Source organism: Typopeltis vanoorti, chromosome 17 (assembly GCF_054136105.1).
Source record: "Typopeltis vanoorti isolate ZY-2024b chromosome 17, IOZ_Tvanoo_1.0, whole genome shotgun sequence".
NCBI classification, from domain to species: Eukaryota; Metazoa; Arthropoda; class Arachnida; order Uropygi; family Thelyphonidae; genus Typopeltis; species Typopeltis vanoorti.
The window spans coordinates 111,606,232-111,624,394 of NC_143565.1; the positions used below are offsets into that span (position 1 = coordinate 111,606,232).

At 37.3% G+C, this 18,163-nt stretch overlaps 1 non-coding gene across 1 annotated transcript; it reads left to right on the plus strand.

Annotated features, from left to right (window-relative positions):
* The first annotated feature begins 5,535 nt into the window (after positions 1 to 5,535).
* On the plus strand, positions 5,536 to 5,700 carry LOC150097780 (U1 spliceosomal RNA). Its single transcript, XR_016549748.1, has one exon. It is a non-coding gene; the product is annotated as a U1 spliceosomal RNA (small nuclear RNA).
* Positions 5,701 to 18,163: the final 12,463 nt, after the last annotated feature.

Consider the following 18,163-nt stretch of genomic DNA (forward strand, 5'->3'; position numbering starts at 1 on the left):
CAAGTCAAGATCAATGGTACAACCTCATCTCAGCGCCATATCTTGGCCGGAGTACCGCCGAGATTCCTACTGGCTCCATTGCTGTTCTCTATATACATGTCAGATATCCCACACAACCCAATGTCATCCATCATGGTCCTATATGCGGATGACACAGTATTGTTAACCAGATCTCTCCGACCACACTTCATTACTAGAAAGCTTCAAGAAAACCTTCTAAAATTAGAAAGATGGTTCTCCAAATGGAGACTGGAAATAAATACCCAAAACAGCTCAGTCATTCTCTTCACGAAACGGTCGATATCTCCTGCATCATTTTGTATAAAAATATAAATAATATATCTCCTGCATCATGCAGGAGACGTCATACTATTCCAATACCAAAATTCCCTGGTTGACAGAAACAAAATACCTTGGTTAATTAAAAAATTAACTTTTAACCAACACATCAAGATTATGTGTGCAAATATGTCTAAAGCTATCACCCAGATCTACCTCCTAATTAACAGGAACAGCAAGTTAAACGTCAGAATCAAATTGCTTTTATACCAGCTGATGATTCGTCCTATACTCACGTACGCTTGTCCAGCCTGGAGCCACACCTCCAACACTAATATCCTCGAACTTCAACGTGTACAAAACAAGTGCTTGCGAATGATCCTGAACGTCACATGGCTCACCAGAAACAATCAGCTTCATCGAGATGCAAATATTCCTTATATTTTCTCTTTCCTGCAATCTTTAGCAACAAAATTCTTCTTAAAGACATCCATACACCCCAATAATCTAGTTCAGCAAGCTGTAGCATGCGAGTCAACAGATATATTCAAATATAAAAGACCAAAAGCCATTTTAACTTCCTGTAGCAAGATGGGCATAATCCCCATGCCCATCCAGGGCGAGCAAACTGCTCGTAAAACTCTACCCTCACTGTAGCCGTAAGAGATAGCGGAGAAAATTAAAAGTTTCTTGCGTCACCTCTAAAGACATTAAGTTGTACCAACTAAACTTCAATGTTTCCAAATTTTAAGCGAATTTTTGTGAGCTATATGTTATTATAGTTCAATTTGCGTAAAGCGTATTTTAAGCATTTTGCGATACTTTTTTGCTACCTACATCTTCCCAGTATATTAAGGGAAGGAAGGAAGAAAGACCAGGATTAAATACATTGCTAATTTATTTCATTTATTTTTACGTAACTTTTATTTTTTATCGCATGCATAGAATCAGCTTAAATTTACGAATAAATAAATGGTAATCATGCAATAAACATTATATGCTACGTATATATAATATTAGGGTTAAATGGTTTCTTAATTAGAAGCCCATAAATCAGGTCAAATATTAATTACGAAACTACTTAAAATAATTAACCATTTCCTCTCAGTCAAGTCCTTTACCAAGCAGAATATCGTCTTAACGCTCACAAAATACACAGTTGTGCCAAATTAATACTTTTTTAAATGTATTTGTTCTAATTTAATTTAATTCTTTGATTTACTTTTCTGTAGATAATTATCAAAGGTTTGATCATAAATAGCCATTACTGTTTGATAATTACTTCAAGTTTCATCATAAATGGCTATTGTTTATTGATGAACGATATCCGTTTTTTCAACATTATGACCATAAGTAATTTGTAACTGTAATACACTTATATGAGGCATTTTGATTATATATTATTTATATTTTTTATAAATGTATTATACTAAAATCTATAAAATTATAATTGAATATATTTATAATTAAAATTTTAAATAAAATTGAAATGCTTTTTAAATTTTATAATAATGAAAATAAATTAATAAAATACACCTTTTTATTTTTTGTATAGATTTTGTAGTGATTCTTTCCATTTACTAAGTTTACGTGCTAAGTTTTGATTGGTGTGATTGACTCTCGTCAGTCGGACGTGTTTATTTTCTTTGCTCTTTATCGTAAGAGTTGTTAGTAGCGAGGTAGTGATTGATTATCATCATAGTTTCTTTTCAATATTTAAGCAAGGTAAGATTTTTATTTTGCTACAATTTTCTCAAGCTCTCTCCTGTTCCCTGCCCTGCTGTCGGCATTCAACCCGAAGGAGCATTGGACTACCGTCAACTTACTAAGTTCATGGACGAACTGGAAATTCCATACCATACATTCCAGCTAAAGAACGAGAAAAACTTAAAGGTTGAGTCTAGTGGAAACAATAACATCAGAAGAGATAGCCACTGACCTCAAGTCACAAGGCTTAGAGCCGATAAAAGTCTCGCGTATGTACGAAGCAGAAAAACACCCTATGCCTCTGGTTTTAGTGAAAATCAGCAAAGATCAGAGAGATTTATGATCTGAAGACCGTTTGTAATCAAGACTGAACCACTCAGAAGGGAAAAACTGCAGGACAATGCCACCGCTGTCAGACGTACGGTGTGAGACAATCACCGCTCATAAATGCTCCAAACCACGCACTACTCCCACTAAGTGCGCAAATTGTGATGGAGCGAACTACAAAGGCTGCACATTCCACCTTTCTAACCTGATGAAAACTAGGGGAAAATGAGTACCATCAACTCAGAAACGTACAACACCTCCTGCACCGGAAAGCCCTATGCAGACTACTACAACTAACAGATCGTACGCCTCAGTGGTCTCCTCATGCACAAAGTTGACAGAACCTGTTCCAAACAGTCAAACCTCACCTGCTATTCTAATTGCCACCTTAGGAGAGATGTTAATTGCTTTTAGCAAAACAAACCCTAACCAGAGTGATACAAAGTAATTCTTGAAAAATACCCAAGTCTTATTCTCAATGCTTAATGGATAATCCGACTTTCTCATTTAATGCCATATAGATTGCATTCTGGAATGCTAACTGTCTTAGTAACGAACTCCTGGAGCTACAAGAATTTGCGGATCACTTCAGAATATTGATATTCTCTTAATTAATTAGACGCATCTACAGCTCTGTAATAACCCAAAACTCTGATATTACTCGCTACTAAGGAATGACAGACTCAATGCCAGAGGTGACGGCACTGTCATTTGTATCAAGAAAACATCCGTTATAACGAAATCAAGCAGACCACTACAACAAATCTGGAAGAAACTGGTATAAAAATTCACACCAATAACGCAGACAGTTTAAAAATATACTCAGTCTATAACCCTCCAGGGAAAACTCTGTTACCTTCTGATCTCTCTCAGCTGTCGATACTAACGAAGCAACAATTGTGGCAGGAGATCTCAACTCAAAGCATCCCTTATGGAGGAGTAAAAGCTTGAATAATATTGAGATGATCCTTTGCAAATTTTGCTTTACTAAGAAACATTGTTATTGCAGGTCCGGTTGAACCAACGCACTGCTGACCGCAAGGCAGACCTGATGCACTGGATATAGCCATCTTGAAGAACACATCTCATGTTCCAGCTATAGGTGATTAACGAACTTAGTGCTGACCACAACCGAGTACTATTAAGTCTAGAAGGAGACCCTGAACTCATTCTCAGCCAGACATGTACTAGCTTCACTAAATTTAATGCCTCACTCCGTACTCTGATAGGCTCAGTACCAATTATCTCCTCTTGTGAAGAAATTGACGCAGCAGTCAATAATCTAGAAAATGAAATTCATGCTGGCTTAGCAGCAGCCTCCACTCTTACCACCCCAGCTCAAGCAAACCTGCTTCCGGAAGAAATCCCAACACTAATCTGCAATAAAAACAGAATCAGACGCCGTTATCAGAACACATTATCTCCCCAAGACAGTCAAGAGCTAAATAGAGCAACGAATTTAGTTCGCTATGAGCTGAAAGATCACAGGAACCAACAGTGGGAAAGGAAGCTGTGTTCCCTAAAAGCAGAAGATAATTCGCTGTTGAAGTTAGCTAAAGCTCTCCGTATGGATCGTTACATCAAGCCCATTCACGGTGAAAGCGTCATTGTTTCCAGAGGTGATGCATTGTAGCCCTAACAACATGCATGTGGACTTGCTTTTCATAGAGAAAATGCCGGCACGTCTTCTGCCCGCTCCGTCAGCCCTTCAGCATAGAAAATATTTGTCATACTTCGCCTAGAGAAGTTTATTCAATCATCAGAAAACTCAACAACAAAAAGGTCCCAGATCCTGACGCGATTACTAACAAAACTATAAAGGCGCTCCCGCATAAAGCAGTTATGCATCTGGTAGCCATTATAAACTCAATTCTCATATTCAATTATTTTCACTAGCTGGAAACAAGCAGATATAATCCTCGTTTACAAGCCGGGAAAAACACCTCAGTTCCCCCAGCCTCTTATCATGTCTGGGGAAAATTGCAGAAAAAGTTATTCTCAATCGTCTGCAAGATGAGGTGAACAAAAACAGCCTTATCCCGAAAGAGCAATTTCGGTTCCGTACTGAGCACAGTACAACTCAGCAAGTCCACAGATTGATCGAGTTTATAACAACTGGTTTTAATTGGAGACAACACACAGGAGTTATCTTTCTTGATGTTGCAAAAGCCTTTGATAAGATTTGGCACAAAGGCCTTATTTACAAATTAATACAACCAACATTCCACTATGCCTTACAAACCTCATTGACTATTAGCTAAAAGACCGGAAATTCCAAGTTAAGCTTCGCTGATTCATATCCTCTAAGAAAAGAATCACTGCAAGTGTACCCCAAGGCTCGCTGATTTCGCCGCTGCTTTTTAACATCTTCGGTGCAGATGTCCCAAGCACGGCATCAACCACCATGGCTTGCTACGCGGACGATATGGCAATTCTAACCAGATCTTTCAGGCCCACTTAACTACACAGCGCTTACAAAATGCAGAACAAACCTGGAAAAATGGTTCACGAAATGGAGGATAGATGTTAATGCTGACAAAAGCACCGCCATTCTTTTTACAAGACGGAAAACATCCCACTGCGGAGAAGTTAAACTGTTCAATGCAGCTATTCCATGACAAACCAAAACCAAATGTCTAGGCATACAACTAGATAACCACCTCAGTTTTAACCCTCACATTGTATATGCCTGCAATAAATCCAATTCCACAATTGTCCACCTCTTCTCAACGGAAGAAGCCAATTTAGTATAAAACAAGCTACGGATTTACAAATCAATATTTGTATTAATGTGATCCCAAGTCGGTGATCCGACTTGGGATCACACTTCCACCACCAGCATAAAAAAACTACAAGTTATTCAAAATAAATGTCTCCGTATGATATTTGATGCTCCGTGGTTTGTCAGGAATGCTCTCCTCCATCGAGATGCTAACAGACCGGATATACCCACGTTTCTTCGCGGAACTGCCTCTACATACTTCACACAAGCAGCTCTTCACCCCAATCAACTCATTCAAGAGTCATCCAACTACGATGAAAACGACAGGTGGAAACACAAGCGCCCTAAGGCAGCTCTGCTCATCGGTACAAGCGTTCCCACACAGCCAGGTGCTCGATAATCTTTTATTCATTTAACCAACTCCGTTAGCGATGAAGGAGTAAACATCCACGGTATTGTCATCTATCTAGCCATAAAAGTTAGCAGTTAAACAGCTTAGCGTACTTAGATGGTGCTGGATCTTTCTTGATCATTAAGGAGGATGCTCCATAAAGATACTGACCGATAGCACTCACGGATTGGTTGTCTTTTGCTACATTTCCAAACTGGGATAGATGGAATGCGGAATTTTTAGTAGCTGTGAACTGCGTTCACGCTTTCCACTTTTATCATAATCAATAATTTGCCGGAATGGTTAGCGTATCCGCTCTCCAGCCAGAAGGCTGCGGGTTCGAATCCCACTATGAGCATGGATATTCGTGATTGTCTGTGAAAATACTAGTGGTGGTGGTGGTGGTCGGCGGTAGATGGCGTTGGGTAGATGATGAAGGTAGTTGCGTTTGGTGGAGACAGTGTTGTAGATTAGGTGCCCTCCCTCGATGAGTCTTTGAACTCCCTGGAGGTGTTACTAATAATAATATTACTACTAATAATAATAATAATAAATAATGATTTCCCATACAATGCAGATTTATGTACCGGTCCAAAACCTTCCGGACGAACACTATTTCTGAAGATTACAACCAACAATTCAGAGTAATCAGTTCGTAGTAATTTGTAGAACTGACGGTTTAAACTAGGATGCCTTGTAATGTCTCAAAGACCATCTAGATAATTTCCCACAGGGAAGAATTATTGAAAATTTTGAAGAAGGCCTCAGAATTACTGACATTGCCAGAGAGAGTTTGAAATCTCACAACATAACAGAATTCAAACCAATGGAATTTATTCCAATGGTTTGAATTCTGCTAAGACTTACTCTACCAAGGAGAATAAAAACAGATATTTGGCTATAGCAGCAAAACGTAATCGATGCACCACGGCAGGTGAGCTTATAAGTCAACTGCATTCAAGCACAGACAAGCGAATATATCGACACATTTTGGCAAGAGGTTTGTGACAAGTAAGCTTATATGCCCCAAAGCCTGTAATTGGACGAGGCACAAATGGGTTAACGTACTCTTTACGGATGAGTCGTCTTACCTCCGATTCTAGACGACATTTGAACTAGCGTGAAAGTAGTGCTGTTTACCATCGAGAAGGTTCTTGAAATGGATAGATACGACGGTGTTTGGATCATGGTGTGGGGAAGACATTATGCTTAATGGACGCATGAGCTACAAGTGTTGGAAAAAGGAACTATGACTAGATACGTCTGGAGACCGAGGATATTAATCGAGTCGAGTGTCCAGCACACTCCCCAGATCTCAGTTTCACAGAAGACGTGCAGGACGCAATTGGGAGACGCATTGCTGCTCGGAATTGTCCTCCAAAAAATAAACGCCTTATACTTGCTCTGAAGGAGGAGTGGGCATAGTCCATACTGAAATGTGTTTCCCCCATAGTTTTATGTAAGCATTTTACATTAATTCCTTAACTACGTCCTTATGAAATTTGTAAATTTTGCCAAAAACGTATAATAAATTTAATTTTTGCGAACTTTATACGCATTTTGTGTACTATCATTTATTATTATACTGGCAACAAATTTATGTCCACATTTGGCTGTAGCCATGAAAATTTTTTCATATACAGGTAAACATGTATTTTCTCCTTAGCTTTTAGATACAGTATAATAAAGTCATTCTTTCTACTGTCTATCGATTGAACTTATAGCAGTTCAATCGATAGACAGAACTGCTATACGTTCACAGGAAAACATATATTGTTTTCCTGTAAAATTGGCTCGGTATGTTTATATGTTCACCTCATACTATCTGCTTCAGTGACCTGTTGCTAGTACATAGTAATATGCGATTAAACCATCAAAACCCATGCTTTCCTGCTATTTGAACATAAGTGTCAGTCACTCTTGTTTCCTCTTACTAATTTTGCTAACATTACAGATGTAGCAATTAAACTGCAGCGTGAAAGGCTTCACGTAAGACTTGTACGCAAAATTAAAACGTTGCCTGATCTCTATACTCTCTGTCCAAAAAGAAACCGAACTTTTCGGAAATAGAAGAAACCAATGGTGTCGAAAGCGGCAACCTTCATTAGTGTCGTGTCAACTGTTTATGACATTTGTTTCATTAGAAGCCGAGTTATATTGCCAAGAGTGACAGTGCGTTTTGACGAACGGTAGGAAAATGAGTTTCAAACACAGAGCTGCGATTGACTTTTGTGTTAAACTTGGTAAACGTTTTACCGAAACGCATCAAATGCTTCAAAAAGCATACGGTGATGAATGCTTATCCCGTACTCAAGTTTACGAGTGGTTTAAGCGATTTCAAAGTGGTCGTGAGACGCTTGAAGACGACGAAAAGCCGGGTAGTCCAAAAACTGGACTGAGCGAAGTTAACATCCAAAGAGTGCGTAATTTCATTAAAGAAAACCCAAAATTGTCCGTGAGATTGATTGAAGATGAATTGGGAATTCCAAAATCAACTGTGGACAACATTTTGACCGAGAATTTGGGCTTCGTAAATTGAAAATTCGCGATTTCTTTTCCACAAGTTGACCCACAACCAAAAAATGTATTGAATTGAACACTGCAAGGACTTCATTAAAACCGCTCGTAAGGACTCAAACTTCCTTGAAACGATCGTTACTGGTGACGAAACCTGTTATTTTGAGTATGACCCCGAAACAAAGCGCCAGAGTGCTGAGTGGAGACCACCAGAAAAGGGACATCCGAAATAAAGTCGCTTGGAGTCAAAAGTCAAAAGTAAAGACAATGGTGATTTGTTTCTACGATTCCAAGGGCATTATCCACAAAGAATTCGTTCCGCCTGGCCAAACGGTGAGTTTTGCCTCGAAGTTTTGAAGCGGTTTATAGCGAGAATTCCTCTCGTACGGCATGAATATCGTGACGACCGACCGTTCGTCAAACAATCTCTTGTTATAGTGTCACTCTTGGCACTATAACTCGGCTTGTAATGAAACAAATGTCAGAAACAGTTGACACAACAAAAATATACAACAGGTGGCGCCACTAGTTTCTTCTAGTTTCGAAAAGTTCTGTTTCTTTTTGGACAGAGGGTGTATATTAAAATAGTCTTTTCTAGATCTTCTCAGTGAGAGACAGGAAATATAAAGAAAACACCGACATAGAGAAGTGTAGTCATATGAGAGCTATTGTTGTACTACTACTAATACTACCATCACTTGGTTTTGAAATAATGCAGACTATGCATAAATGATATTTCAATTTGCTGATAACAAAGAATAATAGCAAAAATGGGTAATTGATTCTTCTGGTTGAGCGTAAAGCCACAGTTGCGGAATAAAGCAACTGTGGCTGAGATAGCCAACCACGATCGACCTAAACGTTTTTCTAAATAGGAAAAAGTAAACGAGTAATTGAAAAATACAAGTAAGATAAAATTGTTTCCTAAATGGTTGGTAGGAAACAATTCGAAAATAAACATTAAAACGCGATAGTCTAAAAAGCTAAAGTACAACTCAAACCATATTCGGGAAATATGTAACTCATTACATAGGAGAAGTGGTTGATGATATCGCTGAAGCATTTGAATGGTTTTGGAATAAAGGCTTGCTGTCACCTTACCGTCATTATGGATCAAATACGCATCCTCATTCGCTTCGTATCCATCATCTATTTCAATATAATATCAATGGTATTACAATTTTAATATGCACTTCGCATCCATGATAACTTGGGCGTCTATAGTCATCTTGGCCAGTAGCGTGGTTAAACATTTTCTTCATATGTTCTGACTTGTAGCAGGGTTGTAGGGTTGTAAGCTGTAGGCAGATTGTAGGTTTCCAGTTGCACATCATTTTTCATCGTAAAGTAATAACAGCAGCCTTACATAAAATACAACTAAAAATTGGTGTGTTTAATTATTTAAATTTTACACACTTTTTAAGATGTGTGCAGTTTATTTTATATATTTAATGAAGATGAGTGAAAATAATAAATTTAATTCGCTTTTATTAATACGTGTAGCTCAGTGTAAGTGGCACTTGCATCCTCTGTGCTAGGTTGCCCAAAGGTAGACTTAAGTTGAAGTCCAGTCGCCGAATGGAGGAACTTTTTATAAGCCTATCTTCGACCGGTTCCCGAATTAGTCCATCTTTGGCATGGGCAAGCGCGTTTTTTCTCCCAAAAACTCGGATTGTTCGTTCCTTAAACTGAAGAAAATCGATCATAGAACCCAGATTATTTCAAACAGTAACATATGCTGTTAGGGTTAGGTACCAATTACCTAAGGTACCTGTTAGGGTTAGTGATTTATAAGTGATATATTAATATTTATAATATTTATAAATAAGATATTATAAGTGTGAGTAATTATTAAGATACCTAATGAGATTCTCCCATATATCCTTTAATATTACTCCTTGGTTTCTATTAAGGTCGTTACCTGTTCGTAGAACCACAGCAGCTTCTTTAAATAATTGATATCTGTAATCTTTCTCCATGTAAGGCATTGAGTTGTTATCCCAATCTATAGCATGGTTTGAAATTTCGTTCGGTTATGATTAACGTCTCCCACATGTTCCTTCTCTCTAATTTTTAAGCTTCTCGAAGTTTGGCCTATGTATGATAGTCCACATGTACAAGATATGCTTTACACACCTGCATATTTGAAAAAAGGAACACTGTCTTTAGGGGATCTTAAAAACTGTCTAGTGGTAGTGGGCGGTTTAAACACAACTCTGATGTTGTAAAATTTTAAAATTCTAGCTATTTTATTAGACACTGAACCAACATAGGGTATGACAATGGTTGATACATACTGAGTTGCTAAACATTGTTGCTGGAGGTTGTTTTTATAGAGCATTCCTTCGTTTTTGTATTAAGATACCTGTTAAGATTAGTGATAGATATGGGCCAACTATCTCTGATTAGCTATTGGTGGAGATTAAACTGCTCTCTCTGTCTCCAAAAGCTAGATAGGGTTTTAAGGCCTCGTCTACTCCCTATTAGGGAATAAAAGGCGTTAGCTGATTTTTTTTTTTGATATCTGAAAATATATTCATTATCATAATCTATAAAAAACAAATTTCCTTTAGACGAACATGGTTATTTTCAACACTACATACTCGAAGAGGAATTAGAAAAATAATTACACCAGCAAAGTTCATAGTGAATCTGAAGTATAAATAGAAGATTAGGATATATCAACAAAGTTCTATTTTTAATATGATGACTATAATCAAGTGAAAACTAATTTCATCATGAAAACAAAACAGAACAAAAAATATTCTACGTAATCTCTTGTAAGCATCTATAGTTTAGGTGACATTCCACTGAATAAAAGTTTTAAATTCAACACCATAATGTTGGTGCCGGCCTGGTTGGCCGAGTGGTTAGCGTATCTGCTCTCCAGCTTAAAGGCTACGGATTCGAACCCCGCCATGGACATTTGTGATTGTCTGTGAAAATACTAGTGGTATTGTTCGGAGGTAGATGGCGTTGGTGTAGTGGATTGAGTGGTGGAGACAGAGTTGTAGTGTAAGCCCTCCCTCGATGAGTCTTTGGACTCCGTGGAAGTGTCATATAATAATGAAGGAACTATAAAATAATGAGAAACAAATGCAATGCGAAATGATTACACAAAGTTAAAAGAAATCATTAATCATGGAAGAATCAGATATAAATATTTAAAAATAGAATTTAAAAAATAATAAAATAAAACAAACGGTTGTAGAGAATCAAAGAGATACTCATTTTGGCTTTTTTACTAAACAGCTGAGCTGGAAGGAAAATTACTATTTGGTCTGCATCATCTTTCATGGAGAGATGGTAACATGAGGATGTGCAAATATTTATTTTTAGGATAGTTTAAAATTTTTCTTTAGGCCTTCTTATTTCATTCTCCTGGCTGTCTTTGCTAATTTTCAAACTCCATCTAAGGAAGAGTGGATGGGAAATTTTCTTAATCACATAAATTATTACAAGCTGTTTCTTTTTTTAAAAGAGTGACTTTAAAATTTCTTTAAAATGTTCCTTTTACTTCTTAAAACCAAAACTTATTCTTAATATGAATTAAGACCAATTTAACTCTGCACATTTTTGATATTTGATTTTTATTGTATTTTTTTATTTCTTAAATTTAAAAGAGTTGAATTAACTTCGCTGTTTGTGATTGTCTCACACTTCATGCGATTCTTGAATTTTAATCCAGCCAAAAGTTCTTTAAATGTTTCAAACCTACAGTACTGCCTCAGTGTCATGAAAACCCTTCATATTGAAAAAATAATAATAAAAGACGAGTTTATTTTATAGGAAATCTTATTATGTTTTCCAGTTTAAATGTACAATTGATGATAATCATGGAAACTTGTTTTTGAACCAATATTCCTCTAATGCAGCGTTTCCCAAATGGTGGGTCACGACCCGGCACGGGGTCATGAAAGTTAAATGCCGGGTCGCCTAAAGAAACTCTCGAAAACTAGGTGTTTCGTTTTTGGGTTTTCGTTTTTTTATGAAACTCTAAAATACATGTAAATAGCGTTTGATCGGGACTAATGAATAAATAATTTAATTAACAGAGACGAAAATCGAGCTCCATCTGCGTCCGCGGTGCCATTTCACAGTCTCTTTGTTCGCGGTGAAGTAACTCTATGAACATTCAAATCTGTTTTATTTTATCTATTGGCCATAAACATTTTAGTGGGTCACGAAGATGAAGGATTAAAATAACCGGGCCACGGAAAAAAAGTTTGGGAAACCTTGCTCTAAAGTATGCACGTGTGTGTGTGTGTGTGTGTGTGTGTGTGTGTGTGTGTGTGTGTGTGTGTGTGTGTGTGTGTGTGTGTGTGTGTGTGTGTGTGTGTGTGTGTGTGTGTGTGTGTGTGTGTGTGTGTGTGGTGTGTGTGTGTGTGTGTGTGTGCGCGCGCGCACCAATCAACAGGGGAGCGCACAAGCCGAGTAAGCGTCCGCAAAAGTTTTTGCTGGCAGAATTTTAATTACAGCCAATAATTTTTGAACGTACTATAACAACGAATTATATGCTAAATCATACATTAACAGGTTAAAGATGGAAACAACATAGAAAGTTAACATTTATATTTAGAGAACTACATTTACTACATAATGGCTATTTATAGACCTCACTCTTATACGCCTTACAACTTTACATAAGAACTGAACACAGTACTACACCACACCGATTATGACAATGTTATCATAATTGGTGATTTAAATGTTAATCTGCTAAGCGACAGCTGTTATTCTCTCGATTTCATAGAATTATTAGCTATGTATGGCTTTGAGCAACATGAAAATGTCCCGACGAGGGATTTCAGAGGCTGTGTTTCGTGTTTGGATCAGGTGTTTGTAACGTCACAAAGTCCGACTAAAGTCAAGACTGCAGTGGCAAAACAGCCAGTCACAGATCACTTTCCGATGCCGTAATAACCATCTACAGACACAAACGATGTCAGCGTCCAGTATCCTACAGGGTGTCCCAAAATTCACGCAAGAGGTAATTTTGATAGAAAACACAGGTTTTTAATTGAAAATTGTAATTTCTTATTGATTCATAAAGTTTACAGTATAGGGTTATGCATAGAATAGCATATCGGGTAAATGGCCTCCACGGCTTTGTTGGCACATACGCACTCTTTTCTCGAAATTTTCCATGACCGTTTTGCATAAATGTGGCTGAATTTCGTTGATACAGCGCTCAATTTCCTCCTTCAAGGCGTGGGTGGTCGTGGGCTTGTTGGTATAAACCTTAGACTTCAAAAAACCCCAAAGAAAAAAGTCCAACGGCGTTAAGTCACATGATCTGGGCGGCCAATTCTGATCACCAAAACGGGAAATTACACGACCAGGAAATGACTCATGCAGTAATTGAATTGTTTCTGGGGCTGTATGGCATGTGGCACCGTCTTGTTGAAACCACATGTCGTCCGCATCCATATCTTGCAATTTAGGCACAAAAAACTGGATTATCATGTCGCGATAGCATGCACCATTAACTGTTATTGCCTACCAGCCGCATTTTCGAAGAAGAATGGACCGATGATGCCTCCAGCCCAAAATCCGCACCAAACAGTGACACGTTGTGGATGCATTTGTTTCTCAACAATCACTCGTGGATTTTCTGAACCGCAAATGCGACAATTTTGTCGTTTAATGAAGCCATCAAGATGAAAATGAGACTCATCGAAATTTGCAAACTGTAGCTGCCAAACCTTCATTATTTTTAAAGTATTGCTCAACAATGAAAATGCGTTGTTCTTTCGTGTAGCGCTCCATTTTTAATAACCCTGAACTGTCAGCTGTCACGCTGTCTTTTTTTTCTCGTTGGCAACACTTTACCGCACAAATGGCGCTAAATTTAAATCTTGCGTGAATTTTGGGACACCCTATAGAATAAATTGTAGTTTATTCTAAGATACTTGGCGTTGAAATGAAACTGCAAATTTATTAACATATTAGATACTGAAATACAACACGCCATTGTCATACTCCAAGGAAACAGACCCAAATTAGCGAAGCCATGGATAACGCAAGACACAAGACAAAAAACAATTATAAAACTCACAGATAAGATCTATAAAAAATACAAAAAATACCATCACAATGAATACTATGAGAATATCTTCAGATATTATAGGAAAACCAAGTAAGTCAAACTTGAAAGGAGGAAAAAACAAGTATTACCGTAATGAATGTTTGAAATGTGAAGATAGTGCCAAAAAACAATAGAAATTTCTAAAAACAATAAACTGGACAAAAAGTATCAGAGAACCAACACTTCCAAGACATAGTAATGAGGGCAGCAATCATATAGATTTAAACAGTGAAAGGACGTTAGCAGACAGATTTAAGAATAACTTCGTAATCGCCAATGAAAAACTTGTAAATAGTCCTAATAATCCATCCGTAAATTGCGGACTTTAAAGAAATCAGAGTTCACTGTACTTTTTCGTACTTGTGAGAATGAAATCGAAAATATTATAATGAAACTTAAATACTCTTCTGCTCCGGAACACGATAGTATTAAGGTAAGAATTGTGTGGGAGTGCCAAGAATATCTGATAGCTCTTTTGATGACTATCTTCAATCTATCTCTGATGACTGGCGTGTTTCCAACAGAATTTAAGAAAGCTGTGGTAATCCAAATATATAAAAAAAGGAAGCAAAAATGATCTTAAAAACAAAGTTTTGTGGAAAGAATCCGAAATCTTACAGCGATGTTAAGACCATCCGAAATAAAAATCTGGAAATCTTTGGAAATACTATAAGATGCTATATACCTGAACTTATAACTCAGTATTAATTGATCTGAACACATCCTATCTATGGCCAGCTTTAACACGCAAACCGGGTGCAGGCCTGCTTGCACAACAATGCACTCATGTTCAAACCTAATTAAAAATAAATGAAATCCTACATAAATCATATTTGTCACCATGCTAACTTCTTTACTGTGTTTGTTAATTAGTTCCTTTTGTTACACTTTATAAGTTGCACATATACTATACATTATAGTTATTATATAAATTATATCAGTAACTAAACTTAAAAACATAGAATTGGTCTACACCCTATGTCCAAAAAGAAACCGCACTTTTGATAGAAAATAAAACACAGGCCAATTATAATTAGTCAAATCATTTATTTCAATCAAGATACTCTCCCTCAACTTCGATGCAGCGTTTGGCACGATCAATTAATTCGTTAAATGAGTTTTTTATATCGGTTTTTGGAATACTGTTGAGGGTCGTGGTTACTACCGCTTGAACGTTTTCAATGGTGTCGTATCGCTTTCCTTTCATCGGTGAATAAAGTCGGGGAAGAGAAAGAAGCCAGAGGGTGCTAAATGAGGTGAATACGGCGAGTGATCCAATACACAAACTTGAGTTTTTCCCAAAAATGTTCGTTGCGTTTCATCTTTTTCCTCTGTCTGATTCTTTACTTGCTTAATCCATCATAGAGTTGTCATTTTTTATGCTTGCAGACAACTTTATTCTCACTGAATTAAACAATGTTTTAATCAGATTTTGCCACTGAATTCTTGAAGTTTAGTTCTTCTTTTCAAATCCTTACATTTTTTTTTGTGAATAATGCTTTTGTATTTGAATCTAAAATTCACGACTGAAAGCTGCTGGACTTTGATTCTTTTTAAACTTTTCTAAGAAAGTTTTCTCGCCAATGAAATCTTCCACAAAGGGGATCTCATATAGTCCCACCTTTTGTGGAACCATACGAACAAACAAGAGTCATTCTCCAATTCCCCATTTTGATACTTGCCCACATGTCTAATTGATATTGCCTAACAAGCTATCTTCTTGAACTTCAAGAAGATTATCATCGTATTTAGTGTTGAATACTATAGCTACTCCTTTTCTCTGATCATTACTGCCTTGATATATTTGTTACATAGAAGAATCACACCCGTTTTTGTCTTCTTTGCTATGGTAACCCCCTATTATGTCGACCGGCTACTTATTCAATACTTTTGTCAGTTACATTTGTTTCCTTGATGAGTTATGTTTTGATGGTGACGATCTGGAACTCTGGTGATGTTTAGTTGAAGTTTGTTCTAGCAGCTAACTTTCTGCTGTTCGCCCCTGTTCTCTGAAGAAAACAGCAGGGGCCTTTTTTTAACAGGGTGACGCCCTTACCTGCACGAAGTTGGATCATATTCCACTATCATTTTACTTTTGTTTAAGTCAACAATAATACAAGTCGGTCGGTTAATCCCAAATTGCCCACTACCACCGTTCGCTCAGTATCCAGGTAGTTAGCCATAACGGAGTGTTCAGCTAGAATATGGGAATTGGATATTATGTCACAAGCCACTGTCAATTCACCTCATTCTTTAAAAGCAACGTGGCTAGTTGATCCTCAAGCAACTCCTAAAACAACCATTTAATCTATTGTTTCGTTTTTAAAAGGACTCCTTAGACATAATGCATTTTAGATGTATTTTACTGATTCTACTTCAGTGACTTAATTATGGATGGTAAAATGTGATAAAGACTTCCGTACTTTTACTCTCCTACGATACTTGGTGGTAGGATTCAGTAATTTCATTATAATAATTGTTTCCTCCTCTTCGTTTTACAACAGTACAGAAGTATCATCTAGTTTTAAATGGTAATTTTCTCTCGAAATTAAGAGTAAGTACCAGCAAGAAATTTGATACGGAGAATTGAAGGACTGTCCCATCTAAGTGTGAAAGTAGCTTTTAGTTGCCCTTCAGTGGAGGAGATGATAATCACAACTCAAGAACTATCTTTTTGATCTACATTTAATTCTAGATAGATGTTAGTTTGAACACTTCAGACTTTTCACAAATGACTTCACTTTGTGGATGGCAAAAATGGAAAATTGATGTTTTCGCGTTGAGTAGGTAAGGAGATAAAGTACCTGTGGATGAAATTACCGATTAGTAGAGCTAAACTAGAAAGTAAGTGAATAACTGGGGAAAAAATGCAACGTAAAATTGTTTCCGGAATGGTAGGAATAAAATAGCAAACTGAACTAAAATGCAATAGCCTATTGGTTAACTAAGCGAATGATCAATTTTATTACTGAAAATCTTGTAAACACACAGTACTGATCCATACCTGCTATTTGCACATTAATATAACAGATGAAGGCATAAAGTTTATTACAAGAAACCAATGCTGGTTGGCAGAAGGTTCAACTAACAGTTACCACAATGATACGCAGCATATTACTGGTTTGATGGGAGAAGCACTAATGCTTTTCATATTCCCCTTTGTCTGTGAGGGAGGATCCTTGAGTGGAGGTCTAGGCTCGCCCTGTGAGAGTTGAGATTAGCTGCATTCAGCTGAGCATAAGATTGATTTTGATCTTTTATATTTATAGTATTCGCTTCATTGTAGTCCGAAGCATGTTTGATCAGAGGGTTTGGATGATTACTTGCTTTAATGAAGAACTTTTTGATAGATCGTGGAGAAGGGAGGAGATATACGGAATGTTGACTTCTCTGTGAATCTTGGAGTTTCATATGAACCATGGAGCATCCAGAATCATCCTCAGGCATTTGTTCTGTATCCTCTGCAGTTTTTGAATATATATATATTCGAGGTATGGCTCCCAGTAGGAGATGAGTAAGTGATGACTGGGCGTATTACCATCTTATATATAAGTAGTTTGTTACGTACATCCAGCTTGCTTCTGCTGATCGTGGAGTAAAGTTGCAAGATTGCTTTAGATGTCTTTGAGCCAATGTGTTTTATGCGATTGCTGAATTGAAGTTTTTTATCAAGTATCACACCTAGGTATTTAGCTTCAGTCTACCATGGAATCTTGACTCCTAGTAGGTGTATGTCCTTCTTGCTCCGAATCTTCTTTTTGGAAAACATTATAGTTAAACATTTTTGGGAGTTAACTTGGAACCTGCAGTCCAACCGCCACTTTTCTAGTATGTGATTACTGCTTTGGGGTCTACTGATTGAAAGTTGGCGGCTGAGTAATCTTGCTAGTAGAGCGGTGTCATCTGCATATAATGCAGTGATGGTTGTTCTAGGGTTTTGGGGAATGTCAGCTATGTAAGTTGAAAACAAAAGGGGGATCAAGAGAGAGCCCTAAGGCACACCACTCAGGATTTTGCGTCCAGTTGATGAAATTTCATTTAGTTTGACTTGCATAAATCTGTCTTTGAGGTGTGCATCTATTATTTTTATTGAAAGTAGGCCCTGATGCCACACCTTGTCACAAAACTTTGC